The sequence below is a fragment of the Neophocaena asiaeorientalis genome, unplaced genomic scaffold, assembly GCF_003031525.2.
Source record: "Neophocaena asiaeorientalis asiaeorientalis breed wild unplaced genomic scaffold, Neophocaena_asiaeorientalis_V1.1 scaffold15, whole genome shotgun sequence".
Classification (NCBI taxonomy): domain Eukaryota; kingdom Metazoa; phylum Chordata; class Mammalia; order Artiodactyla; family Phocoenidae; genus Neophocaena; species Neophocaena asiaeorientalis.
This window is the reverse complement of record NW_020185328.1, coordinates 10,889,849-10,902,479: the sequence shown is the minus strand read 5'-3', so window position 1 is coordinate 10,902,479 and position 12,631 is coordinate 10,889,849.

The window sequence follows — 12,631 nt, the reverse complement described above, 5'->3', positions numbered from 1 at the left end:
AGTTACGGACTGTAACTCTACTCTGGGTGTTACTTTTAATTGTTGAAATACATATTGTGACAGAGACTGGCTAACTGTTCATAAAACTTATTCTCCTTCACAGCTGGGCACACAGCTCAACTATCTTTGCCAGCCTCCCCTGAAGTTGGGAAGGTAGGACTACTGGACTGAGCGCTAGCCAAGCTGGTGGAATGTGTGTAGAAGTGAGGAGTGCCACTCCTGAGCTCGGTCCATTAGAACCTCCATCTCCCCCCACCCCCACTCCTTGCCAGCTATATGTCAACGCCCTAGGGAACTTTCTGAAAGCCTGTGTTGAAGATAAAGCATTTATGAGTCTGCTTTGTTGAATGATAATGTGGAACAGAGACATCCCATGAACTATCTCCGCCCCAATTGGAATATAGGTTATCAAGAAATAGATTGTGTTGAACCACTGATTTTCCACAGCTAAAGTTACCTTAATTAATACTTCACCATAAATGTTAATTTAAAATTAGACTCATTTAGTATCTCTGACTAGCACTTAAACAAGAGCTTAGCATGATGTGACTACCCACTGGACTCCTCTTTCATCATCTTTTTTTTTTTTTTTTTTTTTCCGGTACACAGGCCTCTCACTGTTGTGGCCTCTCCGGTTGCAGGTCACAGGCTCCGGACGCGCAGGCCCAGCAGCCATGGCTCATTGGCCCAGCCGATCCGCGGCGTGTGGGATCTTCCCGGACTGGGGCACAAACCCGTGTCCCCTGCATCGGCAGGCGGACTCTCAACCACTGCGCCACCAGGGAAGCCCCATCTTATTATTATTTAGAGCTTCTTTTCACATTCTTCTTATTATTTCTTATTGTATTATTTTCACAGTCGTTAATTAATTGCATTTATTCACATATTTTTAGCAAATTTTGCTTTCACTATTGACTTCTATTAGATGTATGTTGAAGCTACTCAATCTATCTTTCATTTCTCTTAAACTGCTTTTTATATTTTTATAACTCATCGTTTCTCTGTGCTGTGTTCTGGTGGAATTCCTCAGTGTTGTGTTCCAAACCATTTATTCTCTTGGCAGTTAAGACCAATGTAGACTTTACCCTCTCTGCTGGATTTTTGTTTCAATAATTACATTTTTTATTTCCAAAATTCCCAGTTTGTTCTTTTCCATATTCACCTGTTCTTCTTTTTCATTTCTGCCTATTTTGCTTCAAGGTCTGTATTTTTTTAATATTTTAAATATGGTTTCTCTATCTTTGTTATATATTTGGAGCAGACAGTGAATTCCAAAGAACGAACTTAACACAACATTTTGACCAAATGTTTATAGTACGTGAAAGTACAAACAAATAAACCTAGAATATAATAATCCAACCACAGTGGAATTTAGGTCACTGTTTCTTGTTTGTTTTCTCATTCAAGTTCAGGACGACAGGTTGGAAAGATCAGGAACGTGTTAGGCGTTTTCCATCCAGTCATTCAGGGACCTCAGCTTTCAGAAGCACTGCTGCCTTCAACATAAGGTTCCCAGAGTTGCTCTGGATGTTGTCATCCCATGGGATGCCATGGGAAAGCCCATGGAGGAGCATTTGTGAAAGATTTTATGGGCCAGGCTTGGAAGTATCACACATGACTTCTGTTCAGATCCCACTGGAGTCAGCATGGTCATATGACCCAGCCTAACCACAGGCTGGAAAACACAGTAGCTGTGCCTCTCTGTGTCCTGCTACTAGAAGTGGAACAACTTTTAGTAGGCATCTGGTACTTTCTGCTACAATTCTCAAAGGGCCACTCCACTGAAAAAGTGTACTAAATGTTACAGTGAGGTCTTCTAGTACTCTCCAGGATCTTAAAATACAAACAGTATCAAATGTCTTGACATTCAAATATACAACTTTTGTATTTCTTCCTTTAAAGTAACAGAAGTGTCCCCTGAGGTCACTTTATGCTCATTCTTAATCTCACAAGATGGCTTACAAACAAAGCAGATATGTTGTTGAAATTCTTGATTCTAACCTAAAGTTGTGTTTCTGGTACTCCCTCCATCAACAATGGAATGTGACCCAGGAGAGTCACTCCCATAGAAAGTCTCCCTAAGGTACATCTTTGGACTGTGGTTCCTATTTCTTTTTCCCATCTGTGTATTTCCTATAAGATATGTTACCCCAAACTTATTTATGAAATCTTTTCTTCCAGTCAACTTCTGAAAGTCTCATTTTCTTATGACACCAAGAAAGAAATTCAACTAGGAACTCAGCCAAGTTATAATAATAATAATAGCAACAATTTATTGAGTGTCCAATACAGAGCAGGCACAGCTGTGCTAAAAGCCTTCACACTCATTTTCTCATTGAATTCTCTCAGCAATCCTGAGGATGCTCATCATTATTACCATTTCATAAATGACCAAACTAAGGCTCAGAGAGCTGGGAAAGTTGTTCAATGCCCCAGTTAAATGTGGCTGAGCTGGGACTCAAAACCAGGACAGACTCTAAATCCTACAGTCTGCTTTACAAACTACTTAATGACTTTCTAGGTAAATGGATGCTCTATTTTAGCTAAGATTTCAACTCCAAATTACTATCAGCTCCTTTTCTTTGTTAAGCTAAGCTGTGCCTTGTGGGCTTCAAGAATCTCTCTGACCCATTTAGAATAATATCTAGACTAAAAGTAAACCTTTAGTAACCTGGCCCATGACACCTTTACCCTTAGCCACATTTGGTAGTTCTTGGCTATTAGGATCTTTTTGCTCTAATGTTAAGAAAAGACAAGAAAGCACCCTTCTCCCTAAGACTTCACTCTATCATCCAAAGCAGGATGACCCTGTAGGCTCCCTATACACCAAAGGCATGGGAGACAGGAAAGGCAGCAGAATGAATCATGAACAAGAAATACCTTTGACTGTATTGTACACCCTTGTATTAAAGACCCATGATATGACCTTGGTAAATCCATTTTGCCCTTGGCCAAGCCAGAGCTCCTCTATCTTGGAAAGCAAGGTAGGAATGCCTTGAACTCCCTCTTGGAGCACAGCTGACTAAATATTTTTGTCCCCCAAAGTTGTGATATTGTCCCCCTTGGGAGAGAATGCCCTAATTGAGAATCACTGTGACTTCTCTAAATCCAAACCAACCAAGATTCTGGTTTTTTTTGTAATTTATGTTATTAAAGCAACAGGTTTCCTTTTCATTTTCAGGTGTAAATCTAGGTACTTTTAGGTACTTTTCAAGCCATACATGCATCTCACCACAAAATCTGATGTTATTGCTCTGTGGTTGAGAATCACTGCTCAGAAAGATAGAGTAAATAATCAGCTGTTGTACCTTGAAATATATTACTTTATGAATTTGCCTTAAAGCCTTAGAAATTTGAGACTACAGGATGAGGTTACATAGAGAATTTCTCTTAACTTAAAATTGCTGAAAGATCTTAGTAAGTCCGTGGCATTTCTATTATGGATTTTACTATAAATAACTTTAATTCCCCATATACAATAAGCCCAATAAAACTGACATTTATTGAGAGCTTATAAGTGTCAGACACTGGGCCATGGGCTTTCATGCTAAGTGGAGGTGGAGTTCTCTCTCTTTTTTTTTTTTTTTTTGCGGTACGTGGGCCTCTCACTGCTTGGCCTCTCCCGTTTATTAAAGACCTGTAGTTTTGCTAAATCTGGCAACTCTACAAGGAAGGCTCTCTGAAGAGGTGATGTTTGAACTGAGAGCTGGATGATAAGGAGCCAACTGTCGAAGGATGAGCAAGGAAAGCATTCCAGGCAGAGAGAACTGAGGGCAAGAGTCAGGAGGTTGAAAGAGCTCAGTGTTTCAAGAAAAACTCAATTTACTGTGGTTGGGTAACTGACAAAGAGGAAGGTGGTGTGAGATGAGGTTGGGAAAGTAGGCAAGAGTAGACTAAGTAGGTGTTGGGCTGCACCCTGCGGGCCTACAAGGCCTGTGCTTGCCTAGCTTCAAGACAGAAGAAAGAGCCCAGAGTGAGCAAGAGAGACATCAGTGGTTTAATGGATAGAGGGATCTTACATGTCTGAAGCAAGATCCTGGAGAGATACCCCACCGTGTACGGGGGAAGGTGGGCAGGACATGGTGGCAGTCTTTGCTGGAGGTGGGGGGGTGGGGGAAGGGGAGATTACCAGTTATAGGGGAACTGATGTCAGGTGGGCTCATTAGTTACCAGGGAAACTAGCAGAGGGGGACGCCCCTCACTGTCCCTTTGATAAGAACAATCACTAGGCCTTCTAAATTGGGGAAATTTTGGATTTTATTCTAAATACTGTAATTAGCCACTTGAGGGTTTTAAGCCAGGGTATTGTGTGTGTGTGAGTGGGTTGTGTATGTGTATGTGATGGGGATCATATATGTGGCATAATACTGATTTGTGGTACAAAAACGTATTCTAGAGAATGGATTGTAGGGCATCAAGTATGGAAGCAGGGAGGCTAGTGAGAATGTAGTCACAGTGATCCAGGCTGGAAAGGATGGTGGTTGGAGATGAAGAGAAATGAAATAATTCTGTATCTGCTGTAGGTAGAGCCAACAGAACTTGCTAATGTACTTGCTGTTGGGGTTAATGAAAAGAGAGGGGCTTCCCTGGTGGCGCAGTGGTTGAGAGTCCGCCTGCCAGTGCAGGGGACACGGGTTCGTGCCCTGGTCCGGGAAGATCCCATATGCCGCGGAGCGGCTGGGCCCATGAGCCATGGCCACTGAGCCTGCGCATCTGGGGCCTGTGCTCCTCAACAAGAGAGGCCACAACAGTGAGAGGCCCACATACTGCAAAAAAAAAAAAAAAAAAGTGTGAAAAAAGTTACATGAAAGAGGAAATTTCCCCTAATAAGTTTGGCAAGTTTTTGATGAAACGACACAGAGCTGTTCATCACAGAAAACCAAAACCAAAAAATGCAGGGATTAAAGTGGTTTTACTTGCAGTCAGATTTCATATAAAAACCAGAAAGTAAGATTGGCAGGTTTCGCTCTCCAAAGGGACACTCCAAAATTTTTGTGGGACACTCCCCCCAAAAATGTTTGCCCAAGCCCTCTGAAATAACATACACATGAAAACTTTGTCTATTTGCAGATCCCAAAACAACTATTTTTCCAACAAAATGTTTCTCCTGACCATCATAAAGACCAGTTTCTAATCACTAGATTATGTTGGCAATAGCAGTCATTAAGATGAATGGAAAGGCACAACAATTCTTTTTTATCACGTCTTTGCCCACAAAAACATATTTTAATTTGGCTGTTATTTTGTTTTATGATAGGTGAATATACACTTGAATACGATAATGAGCCTATAAAAATATTTTATGCATAGTACTATCTTAATGTCTGACTCTGAATGTGTAAAACTTGTCTTCATTTTTAGGATATCATTTTAAAAACCTTTGTTAACCTTCTATACTATCAAATATATGTGTTAATTATAAAACTTTTTTAAATTACATGATTATTGACCCACAAGTTAACAAATATATTTATTTTAATGATATATATAATTTTATCAAATTAAGTTCTTGACATTTAGTAGAAAAAATGTATATGCCATAAAGGTTATCTTCACAAGAATCAAAAAAAGAGAAAAGACTTTAAAGTTTGTTTGGGATAGATATGTATATGTGTGTACATGGGTATGCGTGTGTGAAACTAAATGAAGAATCTTTGAAAATGACTTTATTAGAAAGTGAATTAGGAATGAAATGACTTAAGAACCATATCAACTTATTCCTAAGGGTCACTTCTCAGTAGTAAAAATTTTAACTCAAACCCATTACAATGCTAACCTTAAAGAAAGAAAAAATTTTAATGTATGTATAACTCATATATATTTTTGATCCACAGGAGGCAATATGGTAGAATGGGTACCATCAAGAACTCTGGGGTATAGCATTGGTTCACATTCTCGATACCTCACTTACATTCTCTTAGGTGTTGGGAAAATTATTTAACTTCTGTAAACCTCGGTTACATCCTTCTCAAAACACAAGTGTTTATCATATCTCTACATCACATTGTGATTAGTACTAAATGAGGCATCGTATGTTAAGCATTTACTTGGTGCCTACCTCACACCAAAGCTTCACTAAATTTTACTGTGTTTGTTTATCATCATTAAGGAAGTCCATATCAGCCCAATAGATACTATTAAATTTACCATTTATAAGAAGAAGAAAGTAAAACAAATAACAAATTTGACCACAACATTCAGATTCAATCAATGCATTTTGACCACCTACTGGATACCAAACACAACCGTACTTAGTGATTTTATATGCAATTTTATTTATGATAGTGTAAGAGGTCATAAAAATAGTGATATAGTTAGTACTAATTTTCACATATTTAATTTCAATCATAATTAATAATATTTAATATCATACATATGTCATAATAAAATTTTCCCCCAAAAAAGATGCATTTTCACATTTGTGTCCATACAACATGATAATATGGTTAACTGACAGAATATAAAGGCTTTGTAATCATGAATGAAAAGTAGGGGCCACTGAATAATGGATAAAGCTTGCACTGAAAGCTAAGAGAACTCAGCAATGTGACAACATAAACTTGACCTCATCTCCTTGGCCTCAGTTTTCTGACATTGCACTAGATATTTTCTCAGGTTGTTTCCAAGACTGATTCTAGGCCATTAACTAGAATTTGCAAAGTAGAGCAAAACATCAGTAATTGGATTTCAACCCAAACACAATGTCACAGTGGCTTAGCTCGATTACCAGCTAAAAGCAAGAGAAATGTGAGGTCTGCCATCTGGAATTGAAGTACTACAATTCTCTGTAGCTGAAAATCAGGCTTGCTCTCCACTCCTGATGATGTCTCTTCTCCAACCAACTACAACGGGTGAACATTCTCATGAGTTTGCCCCTCCACCTTTCATTCATAGGCCTTCATACCTTTCTACACGTCAATAAGCCATCACCAAAAACGTTTGGGAAAATCAGACAGCTGAACCTCAACAAGAAGCTCTAGCCTACTTCTGAAGTACATAGGCCTTGTTATTAGTCTCACTGGAGCAATCGTTCTAATGCAAGAGAATCCAAAATTCAAATGCCAAGAGTCACAGTAGTTCTATTATCCTACCTGAAAATTAAAGCTTTCGTCATCCACAAGCAGTACCTATTAGGCTTCAAAAGTAATAATAATTTTATAGATAGCTGTGAGAAGTAGCCACATAGCACAGGGAGATCACCTCGGTGCTTTGTGTCTACATAGAGGGGTGGGATAGGGAGGGTGGGAGGGAGACACAAGAGGGAGGGGATATGGGGATATATGTATACATATAGCTGATTCACTTTGTTATAAAGCAGAAACTAACACACCATTGTAAGGCAATTATACTCCAATAAAGATGTTTTTAAAAAGTAATAATAATAATTTTAAAAACCACCTTCAGCCTTAATACTCATTTTTTTAAATTAATTATGAAATTCTATTTCTATCCATTTCTTCTCTGGATATTTTGTATTTCTTATCTGTATCAGTTTCCTAGGGCTGCTCTAACAAATATCACAAACTTGGTAGCTTTAAAACAGAAGATACTAATTCTCTCATGATTCTTGAGGCTAGAAATCCAAAATCAAAGTGTCAGCAGGGCCATGCTCCCTCTGAAAGCTCTACAGGATCATTCTTCCAGTTTGTAGTAGTTCCAGGCATTTCTTGCCACAAGCATTGCTTGTGGCAACACAACTCCAATTTCTGCCTCCGTCTTCACATGGCCATCATCTCTGTGTCTGTCTGTGTCTGAATTTTCCTCTTCTTATAAAGACACCAATCGTATTGGATTAGGGCCCACCCTAACCCAGTACAACCTCATTTTAACCTAACCATACCTGAAACATCCCATTCCCAAATAAGATCACACTCACAGGTGCAAGGGTTAGGACTTTGGGAACGTAATTCAACCCATAACACCATTCCTTTCTCTAATTATACTGGCAATGTAAATGCTGCAGCATGAAAATGCAAACAGGGAGGAAAAGTTTGTTAAGTAATTGAGGCTGGAGAGATATCACCCATATGTGATGTTACAAGTGTGGATAGTTGTTTGCACCACTAGTCTATGAGTTTCCAAAGGGTAGGGACCGGAAGGATTGGACTGGCGGGGCAGATGGGGATTAGAGAACCCTGATGGGAGAATTGTCCCTACTTCTCAGAAAATTGTTCAGGCTTGAGCCCTAATCCAGTCACTTTGTGCTCTCTGAATAAGATAACCCCTTCAAGCAGCCAAGTCATCCTAAGAAGCTCTGATCCTACACCATATGGTTACATAGCAACAATCAAATCCTAATAATGGCCATCACTTACTGAATGCTTCCTGTGTGCCAGGCATTTGTTAGGTTTTGTGCTTTATAAATTATTTCATTCAGTCCTCACAAATTATCCTTAATTCTCAAATTGTAATGATGACTCCTACCTATTCTTCTCTGCACCAAAACAGGAAGAGAAGTACTGCTAGCTTTTCTTTATTCCTCCCGTGATGCTGTCATCTTTTGTACTTACCTTCACCCCCATATGTAGTGTTATTCTGTGCATAAGAATAATCATGGGGCTTCCCTGGTTAAAAAAAAAAAAAAAAAAAAAAAAAAAAAGAATAATCATGAAAGATAAGCCATGTTCCATCCACCCTTCCCCGATACAGTGATCTTAGGAGGCCAATATAAACTAGCAATGATTTTCCTTAGTCATTGTGGATTCAATTTTAAAAATGGAAGGCACCAAAACATATGTGTTTTTGTTCAAGAAACTAAGATAATTGAAATGATTTTATAACTTAAATGATAAAGCTGTAGTCATTAAGACCATAAACAGAAATTAAGATTGTTTCAGGCTGCAGTTAATCCAGGTATTTCAGAATATAAACTTGTTCCTTCAAGCTATTTTTCCACACTTGCCATACTTGTACTAATTTGCAAAACTTAACTATTGGCCTCTATCTGTTATGTTTCCAAATGAATGCTGTTACAGAATCAGTCACAAACAGCTAAAGTTTACCTTGTGACCCAAAGATCTGGGCAGCATGGGCTGGTTCCAGGGACCTGCTCTGGATAGTTTACTTAGAGTCCCCTGCCCAAGGTGACCTGTCATGTATGCTGTAAATGCACCTGCCTTCTTATTAGATAAAGCCAGAAAGCTTAAGGAATGCCTCCCAATGCTTTTGTGTGTTGGAAAAACTGAAAAGTTCATTATTGGAATCTCAGATTTAAAAGGGTCAGCTCAACAAACTATTCATTCTTCTGTAACATTACCGGCTGAGTAATTGTGTAGCCCGTTCTTAAATAGTCACTTCTCCCATTCAGAGGAACTCTAGAATTCTTCATTATGTTGAGCTGAAGCCTATCATCTTAGTAGGTCCACTATTGGACCTAATTCTACATTCACCACCTAATAACTCTTCAGATGTCTGAGAACAACTCTCCTATGTGTCTTCTCTTTTCATGTGGCTTCAGCCATGATGGTGAGGCATGGTTTCTATTTCTCCCATCCTGGTCATTTTCCCTCTTTACTATGCATCAATCTCTATTTAATACTTGGCACCACACCATGTTAGGTGCAATTTGGCCAATATTAAGCAAGGCACGACTACTTCTTCCCTTATTCTGGACACTATAATTTTCCTGATACAACGATTAACAGAGTTGGCTTTCTTGGTGGCCATATGTTGATTCACATAGAAGTTACTGACATCTGCTAAGTCATTTTTAGTCATATTTCCTTATCTAACAGTTGTGTAATTTATTTAGTGAAAAAAATATAAAACTTACACTGATTTTCATCAAATATCATCTTAATAGATCTTGTTTATATTTTTGTGTTAATTCTTTCACACAATACATTCCTTCCTACTACTTATCTAATGCAAATTCAATTTCTATCAAATACATATTCTGAGGTCACTGACAAAATTTGAACAGTTTAAAAACAGTAGAAGAATTTTGCCACTATTTCCCTTGAGCTCAAATCAATCCATTTACAGTTACTTTGGGTATAGTCTGTTAGTTACATATTCATCTAGTTGAACAAACATCCAAGTCACATTTCTCCTACATGTCTATAAAAATGTTGTGAGAAACACGCCATTTCTCTATTCTACTTTTTTATAAAAAAGAAAGCATTAATATAAGCCTGTTACACAAAATGAGCTAGTTTTGTGAATGCACACTGGTTCCTAGAGGTCACAACAAGCACTCTTTTAATGACACATTCTAGAAATTTTCCTGAGATTAGAACAAAACTGATCATCTAACACCCACAAATTCTCCCTCTGTCCCTTTGAAAATTAAAACCATGTTTATTCATTGCCATTCTATCTGCTCTAGTACCTCAAAGACTACTCAAAGAAAACTAAAATAAGGGGGGATTTTCAGTTTGTTTGGCTGGTTGTCTCAGAATACTTAGGGCCTGATTCATCAAGGAAAGAAATAAAGAAAGAGGAAAAGAGAAAAAGAAAGGAAAGGAAAGAAAAAAACCACTAGAAGTCACTTAACCAGTTTCTTCACTCTTCCTGAAAATCCGTATTCTCTCTCCAGTGAACATTTCATATTTCTAGTCTAAGTTTCACTTTCCTTGACAAAGATGTTAAAAACAGAAAGATAGTTAAGAAATTCTGCCTTCTATAACACCCACAAGCATTACACTTCCATAGACAAATATTTGCCAAAAGATTAAAAATTGAAAAAGAAAAAAAATAAGGGAGAGGCAGGCCTTCCTAAGCATGGCACCAAAGGCAGAAATCATAAAGAAAGTAAATTGCATACTTAAAAATGAAAACCTCTGTACCTCCTAAAATGTCATATAAACAAAATTTTCAGGAAAATGACAAACTCTCAAAATGTTTGCAAAGTAATATTTTCATAAAGGTTTGATAGCTTCATATATGAAGTGTTTTAAAACTCAGCTGGAAAATATAGACACGACAATAGAAAAATATATAAAGTTCAAGAGAAGGAAATTGAAGGAAAGAAGGAAGGAAAGAAAGAAGGAACCAATAAACCTATTTTAAAAATCTATCTTTATTAACTGTCAAATAAATTGACATTTAAACAAAATATTTTATATTTAACAAATTAGGAAATTATTTTGTCTTGTTAAATACAAAATACTTTGACTTTCTTAAAAGTCAAAGATCTAGAAACATTGACATTCTATTGTACACTGCTATACACTGGAGCTCTAAGAAGTAATTTAGTATTTATCTAAAACCTTATACTAAGTGTTTTACATGTGTTATCTTATTTGATGTGTCTTCAAACATTCAGTTCTCCTATAGCTAAAGTTTATCTTATGAACCCAGAGATCTGGGCATGAAAAGACACTAAGATTGACAGGGTCAGTTTGTCATGCAGTTCTTGTTAAAACTACCATTTACCAGGTCAGTTCTCATACCTATTGGAAAATGAAACTGTCAGCAACACAAGTCATACATTCCTCATTAGATTTTCTTGGTTTAGCCTAAGAAGACTTCCAGTGTATGTCTTGACTCTTGACAAAGTGCTCATGAATTAAGATACCCAACCTAATGTCAATCTTATATTTTGAATTAGAGGCACATTAATCACTTTTTTCTGTCTGCTCAGATAGTCCCTTAATATAATTTCAAAATGGTAGTTCTTTTATGATTCTCTTATTCATATCTTAATTATAATTTTCAACAGTGTGTGTCAACTCTGTGGTGGATTTCCACCTAGGTACTTTGTATGTAGGATACCTCTTCTCTCCTCTAGAGCAAATCTGTATCTTTTCTCACATAATGTGATATTGTGATTTATGGTAGAAATATATATTTTGTCTTTGTCCCCGTTTCTGTCACAGAGCTCCTAAAACCCTTGAAATGTCCTGTGGTGAGAACAATAAAGGTATCTTTTGTTATGCTGATGAGATGTCTTTTGGAAAGCACCTAAGGATGGGGACTGCTCAGCAGAGTACCCAACTGTGTGACTAGAGGATTGGAATTTTAGTCCATCTCCCCCAAACCACCCCGGGAGTTGAAGTGCTGAAGTTTGAGTTCAATAACCAATGGTCAATGATTTAATCAATCATGCCTATGTAATGAAGCCTCCATAAAAACCCAAAAAGAAAGGATCTGTATTGCTTCCAGGTTGGTGAACATGTGGAGATTCAGGAAGAGTGGCACAGAAACTCTGTGCTCTTTCTCCATATCTAGCCCTTCCATCTGGCTATTCCTGAGTTATATCCTTTTATAATAAGCCAGTAATCTAGTACGTAAAATGTTTCTTTGAATTCTGCAAGCCACTCTAGCAAATTAATCAAACTCAAGGGGGAGAAAGGGGTCTTTGGAACCTTAATCTGTAGCCAGTTGGTCAGAAGCCCAGGTGACTGCCTGGACTTGCAACTGGCAACAGAATTTGGTATGTGAGCAGGCTGTGGGGGCTGCAGGGAGACAGTCTTAAGGGACTGAGCCCTAACGTGGGATCTAATACTACCTCCAGGTAGAGAATGTCAGAATTGAGTCAAATTGTAGTACACCCAGGTGGTATCCGAGACTTGCCTGGTGGTGTGGGAGAAACATGCCCATATATTGAAACTGAGTACAGAACCATTATACAGATTCTTCACTTCAGGTTCCACCCCACGGGATATAATTTCCTATTTATTACCCTGCG